Here is an 11,402-nt window from a genome sequence, read left to right as displayed (position 1 = left end):
TCCAGGTATTTTGAAGATTGGTAAATAACCCTGTCCCACGTGGTAAAATTATTGACAATTCACGGTCCTATAAGAGACCTGTACCTCCGGAGTTTTCCGAACGGTACGACTTAGATTCCAGGTGTTGGGTAGTCGATCCTACTGCTCCACCTAGCGGTCATGCTCGCAGCCGATACCCGGCACCCAACAGTATGTCATCCATATTATCACTAAGAATACAAGTTATCGGCTTTGATTTATTTTTATATCTCTGTGTATCACAAAATAGTTGTATTATATCCTCAATGTTGCAATCAATTTGTTTGTTTTGAAGTTTAAATAAACCGATTATATCTTCTTGTTGAAGACCAGCATTAAAAACCTTGTGAGAGTAGTTGATACTCAGGTTGAAAACCCGACTTTGTGAAAATTATTAAATTATCATAATCTAAAAAAATTGGAGTAAGGAGCATCTTTAAAAGTAAGCAGGTTTTTCCACATCCACTTTAACCAACTCTGAGACATCTTTATGAATTTGGAAGATTTTTATAGTTGTTAAATTTTCTTATTTTCCCAAATGGGTAAAAAAAAAAAATCATTCATTTATACTGTATATTTGGAAAACAGGTTATTTAATTTATTATTGGGTTTTTTAGAAACTATATTTTTTTCCTAAGTTCAGGTTTAATTTCAAGATAATTCATTATTTTATTTATGCAATATTTTGTGTTGATATTTCCCTGAAAATGGCAATCATGAATAATATATAACAACAATCCTTTGAACATTTCTCGAATACGTTCAGTTTCTTCCATTGGTAGGAAAGGTGTGTTATCACCATCATACTTTACATTTATTTCTCGAATCAATCTTGCAAAGTAATTCATTTTTGGTGTAAATCTAAAACAATTATATTCCTTTTTATATTTTTTATTATCATTAATTGGAAGATAATTACATAATATACATTGTTTATAGGCTTTTGACTCTGTGTTTAATGCCACTATCACTTGCAGGACAATTCTTAAATTTGTCATCTGGAGAATAAGGGAATTCAAGGGGCTCAAAATTTAGTAAACTATTCATATTTATAAAGTAAAACTTTACTTCAAATAAAATTAATCTTCAGTATCATCTTCGGTACTTTCATTGATGCTTTCACAATCATCTATAAAACTACTTTCATAACTATCCTTTGAACACAAACTCTCGGTATCATAACTGTCTTCTGTTCCAACAGAGATACTATCATCACTCTCATAATCATCAAAATCTTCAGTTGAGTAATGACTCATATTTACTTCGTAGAAAAAAACATTACCATCTATATCTATATACTTTTTTTCATTAACAGATTCAACTACTTCATTATTTATATTAAAGGTAATTTTAAAATGATCCTTTACTACTATTGAACGAAATGTCATTTCATCTGATATATTAACATCCTTTATTTCATCAGGATTTACATCTTTAGGGTTGTTGAAAAAAATACAAATTTCTCCTTGCATATTACAGATGGTCTTATCTTTTCTTTCTGAAGCTTCATCCATAAGGTTTTTCTTTTTTGATACTTTTTCTTGTTTCATTGCTTTTTCTAGTTTTGAATATATTGTCAGAAGGAGAGGAGAAACTTTTGTTAGAGGTATTTAATTGATGTTCTTCCAGATATACTAAAGCCCTTCCACTGAAGGAAATTGAAGAACTCGTATTATTTACCATAATTGTTTTTATCCAATAGTTGTTATATTAATCTTTATTCAATTTTACATCCTCGACATATTTCTCAGTATCTTTTATAAATGAAGAGATTGATTGAAACTTGTCTTTTGTGTCTTGATACATTGTATTTATTAAGTGAAAAAAGTTGGAGGATAAAATGGTTTTGAGCACAGATTCACCTATAAATTAAACGAAATTTTCATCAAGAAAATTTCATTTTAAGCATCGTCTTATTATATAAATATGGTGAATGCAACGTACTGTGATGTTTGTAATCATGAATATAAATGCTATGAAAAACACCTTCAAACCAACAAACACACATTCAATCTTTTCAGACAAATATCTCCACTTGACCAAGAAACAAAACATTGTGATAGATGTGATAATGATAATCTTAAAAAAAATTATAATAAACACCTCCAATCACGCAAACACAAGAACAATGAAGAAAGGGAAGGTGCCACTAAATTCTCCATTGAAAACACTGATGGGGCATTTAAAAGGCATATAAAAATAAGATTGTTTCACTTTAAAGACCCTGTTCCATCTTCAATCATGGTAGCTGTTGATATGGTTAAATAAAGTATTGAAACTATAATTAAAAACATATTAAGTGAAATGAAAACTTCAAAGTTTTATAAGGGAGTAAAATTGAATATGGTAAGACAAGGTGATGAAACTACTCCCGATATGAGGACAAACCCTCACTTTATCTCAACATTTCAAGATTTTGTAAGAAGTGATGTTTACGATGAACTCCCGAGACAAGAACAAGATGTTGATAACACTGTAGTAGGTAGTGGATTTACTATTACAAAAATAATCTTTTTAGATATACACGTCTTAAAATCAGATCCTCTTCAAGCTTCTTCTTATATTGATTTACCAAAAGAGATAAAACTTAAGAAAGCGGTTGTTAATATTCAAAACAAAGATAATAAATGATTTCTATGGTCTGTTCTTGCTCACTTACATCCTCCACAATGGAACCCTGAAAGGGTTGAACATTATAAGAAATACGAGAATACATTTAACGTCAAAGATTTAAAGTTTCCCATGTCATTGAGAGATATTCCTAAATTTGAGAGAATGAATAATCTATCTGTTAATGTATATGGTTAACGGATACAAACAAAGTTGATATATTAAAAATTTCAAACAACTATAAAAATGATGAAGCACACATTGACCTTCTCTACTTTACCTCAAAGGAAAAATCACATTATGCTTTCATCAAAAAATTTATCAAGATTAACCAAATCACAACTATACAAGAGAAAATGTAAAACGTATCCTTGTAAGAGACGTCTCAACTCCTTTCACACAAAAGAATGATTGTAGTAATCATAAATCAACTGTTATCAATTTACAAAAAAGCAGGTTCAAATGTATCATTCAAATATTTTAACAAATATATGAATCATCCGTTTGTGATATATGCTGATTTTGAAAGTATCCTTGAAAAGATCGATACTGTTTTTCCAAATCCAAATAAATCATACACAAATAAATATCAAAAACAAACTCCTTGTGGTTTCTGTTAATATATCAAATCATTTGTTGGTGATGAAAACAAGTTAGAACTTTATGGAGAAGATGCCTCAGAGGAGTTTGGAAGACGATTGGAAAAAGACGATAAGAACAAGAGAAATAATGGTTAAAGCCTATAAACCAATGTCATAAACAAAGGGAGAGAAAAAGGAATTTAGAAAGTACAGTATCTGTCATATTTGTGAGGAGAAAATTGAGGGAGAGGCCAAGGTTAGGGATCACTGCCATCTTACTGGTAAATATAGAGGTCCAGCTCATTCCCATTGTAATCGTAATTACAAGCCTCCAAACTTTATTCCTGTCTTTCTTCACAACAACGCTCACTCTGACAGACATCTATTTATAAATGAACTTTCAAAGACATTTCTGCCATTCCTAACACAGATCAAAAATACATCTCATTCACAAAAACAATTCATACATCCCCCATAACCCATATCAGATTTCTTGCCACATACAAGTTTATGGCAAGTCCATTATCCAACTTAGTATCAAATATTAAAAACTTCCCAAATCATAAATCATATTTCTCAAATCAAGAAGAGATTGATCTCGTATCACAAAAGGGAATATATCCATATGACTACATGGATTCATTTGAGAAGTTTAAAGAAACACAACTTCCTTCAAGGAAAAGTTTCTATGGTAAGTTATATGAAACTCATATTTCCGATAGAGATTACACACGAGCTAAAAAGGTTTGGGAGAGTTTAATATATAGAATCTTGGAGAATATCATGATTTGTATCTTAAAACTGATGTATTGTTATTGGCTAATGTGTTTGAAATTTTTAGAACAGTCTGTCAGAATAAAAATTCTTATTGATTAGACCTCGTTCACGATTACACAGCCCCGGGCTTGGCTTGGAGTGCTGTGTTAAAAATGACACAATACAACAAAATTTGGAATTAATCAGTGATATCGATATGCTTTTAATGATAGAGAAGGCTAAAAGAGGAGGAATATCTCAAGTATGTTCCAAGAGATATGTGAAAGCAAATAACAAATATCTTCCTGATTATAATCAGAATGAGGACAACTCTTACCTGATGTATTATGATGCTAAAAATTTGTATGGGTGGGCTATGTCTCAATCTTTACCTGATGGAAAACTTAAATGGGTGAAAGAAAAACATTATGAAAAAGTTTTACAAGACATTGTTGTCTCCTCTCAAAAATAATTGGATGCAGCTGAAGTTGGATATTATTTTGAGGTTGATTTAAAATATCCAGAAGAACTTCAAAACAAACATAAAGACCTTCCTTATGCCCCTGATAAAGAAAGTCCGAGAAAAGAATGGTTAAGTGATTACCAACAAACAGTCATTTAATTTTAAAGGTAAATCTACAGAAAAACTACTTACTACATTAAATAATAAAGAAAGTTATGTTTTGCATCAAAGGAACTTGAAACAATATTTATCTGCTGGGTTGAGAGTGAGAAAAATTCATCAAATTTTGAAATTTAACCAAAGTCTTTGGTTAAAGAAGTATATTGATTTTAATACAAAAAGGAGAACAGAAGCAAAAACAGATTTTGAGAAGGACTTTTATAAATGAATGAATAATGCTGTATTTGGAAAGACTGGAAAATGTTAAGAATCGACAAAACATAAGACTTGCTACATCTTGGAAACAGGCTTCAAAGTTAATCAAGAGACCACGTTTTGAGCGAGCGGAGGTGTTTTGAGAGAACTTTTGTGCTATTCATTTGAAAAAAAGAGAGTATTGAAATGGATAAACCTATTTATATCGGAACATCAATTCTTGACTAGTCAAAGTCATTAATGTATGACTATTCCTATAATAATTTAAAATCAAAGTATTAGGATAATGTGTCATTGTTATATATGGATACAGATAGTTTTATATTAGAAAATAAAAGAAGTGATGTATATGAGGATATGATTGATAATATTGACATATATGATACAAGTAATTATAAGTCAGGTGATGTGTTGTTTTCATCAAAGAATAAAAAGGTTATTGGTAAGTTTAACGATGAATTGGGTGATGAATTTATAGGATTGAGATCAAAGTCTTATGCTTTTACGTATATTGATAATAACATTGAAAAGTGTAAAAAGAAGCTAAAGGGAATAAAGAAAAATATAATCAAGGAAATAATAAACTTTAAACATTATTACAACTGTTTAACTTCAAAGAAGGAAGAGTACAGAAAAATGAATACAATAAGAAGTAATAAACATCAATTATATACAGAAGAGATAAATAAGAAAGCATTAGGAGCTTTTGATGATAAAATAAATATTGTTTCGGGCCGGGGTCAGCCCGACCGATCGCCCGGAATATAGATCGCCGCCCGGATAACTCCGAGCGACGGGTCCTTGTACAAGACCCGAAATACGCCAATCGGCAGATCACGTGGGGTAGGGTCGATTGCCAATCTTCAATGTACCTAAATACCCACGTGATCCAACTACCGGGGTATTCCACCCTCGACGAAACTCGTACGGAACAAACCGCCGAGGCGAGCCTGTCCCGTGCGCGATTCCGAGCGGCTTAATCGCCGAGAACCGTCGGTCCAAATGTCCCCCTTTTACGGAAAACCAACGGCTTTCTAACTCCCAACACACGAAATGCTCAGTCAATGAAAGAATCGACGCGACGAACTGAAAACATTTAACAATTGGGGTATTTATTAATAATAATGGCGAACGAGGGAAGCACGTAAGAGCAGAACTATACCGACTTTACGAATAAGATGCAAGCATTTACAGCACACAAAGCACTTAACAATTTCCTACTTATTAGACGGGCCCACGGACACACGTACCCAAGACCCAAAATACACACACCCAAGAAATTGTGGCTGAGGCTTTTAATAACGAGCTCCAGCTCGGAGGACAGGTGAGCTGAAACCCAGAGCCTATCTCGAACCTCTCCACCTCGTGTGGTCTTCAAGTTGTTTGGACCCGGGCTCCAGCGAGAGCAAGCTGGATCAAATCGCCATGAGCTGCAATCCCTCCTGAGCTCCCGCGAATCCTCCCACGCTTCTCAGCACGTGCTGGCGAGACGAGGCGCCGATCCTTCCCGTCGATGTGCCGATCCTTCCCGTTGATGCGCCGCTTCCCCCAAGGAACCACCTCCAAGAAGAGGTCGATGAATCGCACCAAGCCGGGAGCCAAACGGAGAACAAAGAGCTCCACGAACCAAGAAGAAGAAAAAGCCACCATTCGCAGCCCGAGCCGAGCAACCGGCTCGACTTTCTTCCAATACACAGCAGCTCTCCAAGAAGCCTACCGAGCCAAGTAGAAGCCGAAGGCCCACTGAACCACCAAAGCACAAAGCCTCCAAAAGCCTCCTCCCGAGCCAGGCCGCAGCCGAAGCTCACTGAGCCAGCCGAAGCAAAAAGCTTCCGAAGGCGTCAACCCCAACCCAAGCCAAACAGGACCCAAAGGTCTGCTGAATGACTACTCTCTCAACCGAAGCAAAAAGCTTCCTACTCTCGAACAAAGAAAGAATCTCGTCCTTATCCTTCTCCGCCCCCCCTCCCCCACGCCCGGCGTGACTCATGCCCTCGTGATCCATCCCCCCTCTCAGCCACGGGTGGGAGGGAGTTGTTGACATCATAAATCACGGGACGTCAGGGTTCTTCTTCCTCTTCGCAGAAGAGGGGGAGGGACGTCTCCATTGTTTCGTTCCCTAACTATTAAATCGATCCACAGCGCATCTAATAGATTTCTGAACATTTAAACAATGGAAGGTGAGCTATCTAGGGAACAAGCACTGATCGACATAGCTGACTAAAGGAACCTGTATGTTGTGTGCAATCGAATTCCAAATTCGTAACAATATTTTAAAGAATGGAATCAATAGTCTCCCTTATGGTTATAAGTATAAGTGTTAAGATATTGGGTTGGGGATTTTAACGGGCTACCGCAGTCTTTTTACTGATTTATAAATGATAGAACCAATCAATAACCAAACCAAAGAGTGGAGATGTAATCAGCCTTGGTATTTAAATGGAAAACAAAGAATGTGAGAAATATCAAATAAGTCTTGTTGAATAAATAACCAGGGTAAAAGTAGATGAAACAAATAAGTGGATAAATTTAATTACAAATAAGTTGGAGGATGTAAAGAAAAAAATTAATATCCTTGAATGGACTGAAAACTTTGATGGTTACACTGGAGAACAAAGTTTTTGCTGCATTGATACCAGCACTTGATCCTACCTAATTTGAGTTTGCTGAATTCAAATCTGAAGTTCGTTTCTCTCTGTAAGCTCTAGATTTTTTGCAATCTACCATTATCAACATTTATTTGTTAAGTTACAATTTGTATTAAAAGCAAATTTATATTAAACATATATTTTGCAATTCAACATTTTCAACATTTATTTGGTAAGTTACAATTTGAATTAAAAGCAAATTTAAATGAACATATATGTCGACATAAAGACAAGAGGTGATTCAGAACAATTGATAAGGATGGAATGCAAAGTTCAAATAGGTCCTATTCAGGCAAGAATTTGCGCTTGTACCTCTTGCCTTTGCGAACTTCCACAGGGCAATCTCGTTTGATGCTCCAGCAGTAGTCTGCCATCATAGTTTTGTCCCATCGCCCTTGGTAGCGCTCTTCCATAGTCATGAGGTCCTGATGGAAGCGCTCTCCCTGTTCCTCACTTACAGCCCCAAGGTTCTCAGGGAATTGATCAAGGTGACTTCAGGAAATGGAGCTTGACACTCATGTTGCACCCAAGATCGCAAAAAGCCAACAGCATTCTAGTAACCAGAAACTCATAGTTATCTGCCTTTTAGTTACCAATAAAGTTTTGTATAACTGCGACGAAAGACAGCCACGCTGTCTTCTCCTTGTGATTCATCTTCCTTACAAATTCCTCATCACATACAAGGGCACAAATTTGAGGTCCATTGAACACACCTGCTTTGATCTTCTCAAAAGACAAAGCAGGAAAAGCAGAAACTATATGTTGAAAACATTCACCATCAGTACTCAATGCCTTCACGAACTGTTTCATCAAGCCGAGCTTGATATGGAGTGGGGGAAAAATGATCTTCTCTCGGCTGACGATCGGGTCATTCACAATGTTTGGCATGCCTGCTTCCAGAGTTTCACGGATGAGCCACTCCTTTTGGATCCAGTGTTTCTCTCGAGCTCGGCTGTCCCACATACAGAGATGGCATGGAAACTTTGTGAAGCCTTTCTGTTGACCAAGGAGAACGTTGACCATTTTCAGCTACACACAAATGATCCAGTTGTGCTCGTGATATTTGAGTAAGTCATTGACCATTTTAATGTCATTGTGTTCTTGTCGCAAATGCACTGAGTGACCAACTGGAATCGCTCCATAAACATTGCCATTGCGCAAGAGAATACACTTGAGGCTGCGCTTAGAGGTATCCAGAAATAATCACCATTCTGTTGGATTATACGAAGTAACACCTAATTGCCTGAGAAGACCTGGGATATCGTGGCAGTAAACAAACTGCTTGTCTTCAGAGAAAAAGGCGACAAAGATTTGGTCCCGCTTTCGGAGATATGAAACATTTGCAGAGTGGTCAATTAGATTTTTTTCTTGCAGCCTGGAGGCTAATACCTCAACTGCTTTCTTGGAGAGCCCCAAATCATGCACCAAGTCATTCAATTCTGGTTGGCTAAACTGCTGAGGGGCTGATGACTGTTTGGTATCAGATGAGGAGGCTTCAGATTCTGAAACCATTTCTTGAAGCCCGTCATCACGCCCCTCGTGCTCTTGCTGATCATGTTCACTGTCTTCATCTTCATATAAGACAAAACCATTAAAGACTGGAACGGGGAGTTCCTCAGAGTGCGGAGTAGGTCGAATTGCTGTGGGAATACAGGGATAGATCTTTTGCTGGTTTTTCTTGCCGACACCCTTTGTGTTGACCAGGCAAAAATAGCAGTCAGTTACGTGGTCCTTGGATTCTCGCCAAACCATGGGAACTCCAAAAGGCAGACCCTTTCATTTTCCTTTTGTCCAGTCACGAAGTATTTCCTCACAATTATGACATACAATATGAGAAGCCCATTTCTTGTCTTGGTCGCCAAGGGTGAACATCAAAATAGGCTTTTTTGGCACACCTTACAAACGATGTTATATTGCGCTTTTGACGAAGTAGTGTGTAGCAGCCACATACATAACAAAATGCATCAGGATTATTTACACATTTATGTCTTATTGAAGAAGCCATGATCAGATCTGAAACAAAGTAAAACATAAAGTTAAAGAATATATATCAATAAAGATAAATAAATATCAATAGAGATAAAGAAAATTGATGCCAAATAAATCGTGAGCAAATCATGAGCAAATCGTTAACAGCTAAACGAATACGGTCTATAGTTATTTAGCAGTTTCGGCATCGTATATTTCCACTAAAGTCCGAAATCGCACCCTGAGTTCTCAAGTTATCCCTAATGCAAGTAGCAATGGGTGTCCTTTTTTGCAAAAATCGCAAGTTTCAAATTGCATGAAAACGAGAGCATGTAGAGGAAAACCGATTTCAGATTTGAAATCAGCATTGAAAAAATACATAGAATAAGTTCAAATCTTCTCGCAATTTCATTTCCTCGAAGCTGTGCGTAATGTCCATAAGTACAACATACAAAAAAATCCGATTTGATTTGGTCAATTTTGACGGAAGAGATAGGTTTTTACGGTAGGGCTTCCTCAAAAGCTTCCATCAACTCAATTGTAGCTATCGTGGCATTGTTCAATAATGCCCGCGAACCATCGTCGCCTCTTCGGCTTGTATTATTATTATTTTTTTGTATTTTTTTTTTAAACAGTGGCATGCTCTATCAGCAGATCCTGAAGACCCTTAAGACTCCTAATGTCCTTTAAGACCCTTAAAGACCTTGAAAACTTCAAAGATCCTTAGAGACCTCTGACCTTTAAGACCCCTCCCAAATACCTCTTTTGTATACACTAGTACGTGCCCGTACGTGCAAAAAAAAAGAAGAAAAAAAAAAGAAGAAGAATTGTAACGTCATAACACCGTGTCCTGTCATTGGTTTGGTAAATAAATGGCCATAACTTGGGAATCACTTGTCCGATTAATATCAAACCTTGAAAGGGCACATACTCAGGGTCCCAGCAATATAGCTGGCAAGTTTCAATTACATTGGAGCAGTGGTTATCGAGAAACAGCGGTCACACACACACACACACACACACACACACACACACACACACACACACACACACACACACACACACACACACACACACACACACACACACACACACACACACACACACACACACACACACACACAGTTGGAATTATAGATAGATTGTCAAGGCTCATATAACAGCTAACAGAACATATAACAAAGGTTGTAGGAGACAAGAGAGGGATGCACAAAACAGGAGGGAACAGAGACATTAGGACATCTGTGGAAGGGAGAGGGATGGGGCACGGTACACGGGGTAAAGAAGACGGACACGACAGGGACTTTCACGAGGAAAGCAGGGAATTTGAAGGACTAGTACGTCCCTGTAAAACAAACAAACAAAAAAAAATAATAATAATAATAAATAAATATTCAAACCACGAGCAAGAAACAACAACCACACAGGCCGTTTCTTCGCTCTCGCGTGCCCGTACGTGCGTGGCCCGGAAGTTCGCATATTATTCGCAGTTACGATTATTCGCAAATTAGTTTTAATGCCCAAATATTCAATTAGCGCCAACGTATTTTGCCTTTTCGCAATGTCATCGCAATGAAAAACAAAAAGAGAAGAGAAGAGAGAGAAAAAAATTACTTCCTGGTTTGGAGCATACCAGCTCACTCTGATGTTACCGAAATTTATGCACCGTCTAATATGAAAACGATCATAACTTGGGGCATTGTGTTTATCTATAAATGCGCATAAGAAATAGAGAAATTATTAGAATACACGAAGTCATCACTCTCCGGAAGCACAGACGTTGTAATCCGAAATGGGGAGCACGACTGAGCTTCCCTTCCCCCATCGGCCATGCCCACGCAACAACGTGTCTTGTCATTGGTTTGGTAAATAAATGGCCATAACTTGGGAGGCACTTGTCCGATGAATATTGTTGCGGTTGAGGAAATTCGCAAACCACCATTCAGGTCCCGTAGGTGAGATATCTCTGTAAGTACATGTGTA

The sequence above is a fragment of the Eptatretus burgeri genome, chromosome 4 (assembly GCF_056783735.1).
Source record: "Eptatretus burgeri isolate ZD-2024b chromosome 4, Ebu_testis_v1, whole genome shotgun sequence".
Lineage (NCBI taxonomy): Eukaryota > Metazoa > Chordata > Myxini > Myxiniformes > Myxinidae > Eptatretus > Eptatretus burgeri.
This window is presented reverse-complemented; position numbering follows the sequence as displayed.